Source organism: Bos grunniens, chromosome 14, assembly GCF_055505025.1.
Source record: "Bos grunniens cultivar Pamir isolate PY7600 chromosome 14, Bosgru_T2T1.0, whole genome shotgun sequence".
In the NCBI taxonomy this organism is placed as follows: Eukaryota; Metazoa; Chordata; class Mammalia; order Artiodactyla; family Bovidae; genus Bos; species Bos grunniens.
Window position 1 is genome coordinate 28769921 of NC_141178.1, and position 2505 is coordinate 28772425.

A 2505-nucleotide genomic window follows, 5' to 3' on the forward strand; every position below is an offset into this window, starting at 1 on the left:
TCTCCTATTTGGAACCAGTCTGTTGTTCCATGTCCAGTTCTAACTGTTGCTTCCTGACCTGCATGCAGGTTTCTCAAGAGGCAGGTCAGGTGGTCTGGTATTCCCATCTCTTTCAGAATCTTCCACAGTTTATTGTGATACACACAGTCAAAGGCTTTGGGGGTAGAAAAAGTAGAATCAGTCCTTCTGACTCTAATCTCCATGAAATTTCTAGGTAGAGAATTGTGAACTGAAGTCCTGAAGTTAGTTCAGAATGACTGGAAGAAATAGTTTGAAATTGGAAAGAAAGTGAAAGTAGCCCAGCCGTGTCCAACTCTTTGCAACCCCGTGGACTTTACAGTCCATGGAATTCTCCAGGCCTAGCTGTTTCCTTCTCCAGGGGATTTTCCCAACCCAGGGATTGAACCCAGGTTTTCCACATTGCAGGAAGATTCTTTACCAGCTGAGCCATAAGGGAAGCCCAAGAATACTGGAGTGGGTAGCCTATCTCTTCTCTAGTGGATCTTCCCAACCCAGGGATGAACTGGGGTCTCCTGCATTGCAGGAGGATTCTTTACCAACTGAGCAATGAGGAAAGCCCCAAAAGAGAATGGAGAAGCAATGAAGTTGCTCGGTCGTGTGTGACTCTTTGCAATTTTATGCACTGCAGTTTACCCGGCTCCTCCATCCATGGAATTTTCCAGGCAAGAGTACTGGAGTGGGTTGCCACTTCCTTCTCCAGGGGATCTTCCTGACCCCGGGAGAGAACCTGGGTCTCCCACATAGCAGGCAGATGCTTTACCTTCTGAGCCACCAGGGAAGCCCCCAAATATGGAACACTTCACGAATTTGCATGTCGTCCTTGCACAGGGGCCATGCTAATCTTCTCTGTATTGTTCCAGTTTTAGTATATGTGCTACTGAAGCGAGAAGTAAACAAATGCAAGATCAGGCAGGGTCTTGAACCCACAGAGATTTTGAAAACCTGCAGAGTTAACAGCTCACATGATGAATGCCTGCCATAGCAAATATAGCTGACAGGCGGACTGGAGGCAGTAGAAAGGCAATGAATGGTTTTAACAGTAGAGTTAAATAATCACATTTGCTATATAAACTTCTGACTTTGGAAATGAACAAGGTAAGACAAAAGGCAAATATTTGAGTTGGGAGGATTTTATTCTACTCTAAAGGAGACATGATGATAGCCATTTAGAAGTTAAAGTAGATAAGAATTTCACTGATGCAGGTCTTATTTATTGTTATTCTCTTACGTTACACGGGAGAAGGCAATGGCACCCCACTCCAGTACTCTTGCCTGGAAAATCAATGTAGCAATTTTCAATAGCATTTTCCATTTCCATATCTTTCTTCCTTACTTTGCTAAAACTCAGATTCCTCTTGTGGCTGTACTGCATTCACATGCTCTGAGCATGTAGTTTATCTCCAAAGATCCTTCAGTTCACCAATGGGCCAAGTAGGGTACAGCTTTGATTAGTTTAACTCAGTTGTGCAAGTGAGTACTGGGCAGAAGGCTGTATTCAGAAACATTACCATAGAAATTACAAGTCTTGGTGATATATTATGACTTCTAGAAGGCTCACAGAAGATTAACTGGGTGTCATAAATTGAAGGTAGGGTACTTTAACATGACATCAAGTCAGACACCACAGTCCATGGGGTTGCTAAGAGTTGGAGAAGACTCAGCGACTTCACTTTCACTTTTCATTTTCATGCATTGGAGAAGGAAATGGCAACCCACTCCAGTGTTCTTGCCTGGAGAATCCCAGGGACAGGGGAGCCTCGTGGGCTGCCGTCTATGGGGTCACACAGAGTCGGACACGACTGAAGCGACTTAGTAGACATGACTACTGAAAATCAAAAACTTCCCTGGTGGCTTAGATGGTAAAGCATCTGCCTACAATGCAGGAGACCCATGTTCCATCCCTGGGTTGGGAAGATACTCTGGAGAAGGAAATGGCAACCCACTCCACTACTCTTGCCTGGAAAATCCCATGGACGGAGGAGCATGGTAGGCTACAGTCCATGGGGTCGCAAAGAGTAGGACATGACTGAGTGACTTCACTTCTTCACTGAAGATCAAAGGAGGTAAAATATGTGGTCCAAGTATGAAAGCAAGAGAGTCCCCAATTATCATTAGTCCCAGTGATCTACTGGGGAAATCTGTGCTTCCAAGCTTTCAACCAGTATGTGTACTCAGTCACTTCAGTCGTGTCTGACCCTTCGTGACGTTATGGACTGTAGCCCACCAGGCTCCTCTGTCCATGGGATTCTCTAGTTAAGAATACTAGAGTGGGTTGTCATGCCTTACTCTAGGAAATCTTTCCAACCCAGGGATCAAACCCATGTCTCCTGCATCTCCTGCATTGCAGGCAGATTCTTTACTGCTGAGCCACTGGGGAAGCCCTAAACTTTCAACACTAGCCCTATGAAGTTAGAGGATATGGTCCAAAAGGATGAGGGGTCATTGTTTGCCAAGAGATAAAGTGAAAGTCACTCAGTCATGTCC

General features: G+C 45.1%; 1 non-coding gene across 1 annotated transcript; it reads right to left on the bottom strand.

The window, feature by feature from the left end:
* Positions 1-804: 804 nt before the first annotated feature.
* LOC147359237 (U6 spliceosomal RNA) lies at positions 805-907 on the bottom strand. Its single transcript, XR_015141387.1, has one exon. It is a non-coding gene; the product is annotated as a U6 spliceosomal RNA (small nuclear RNA).
* Between the last annotated feature and the right edge of the window lie 1598 nt (positions 908-2505).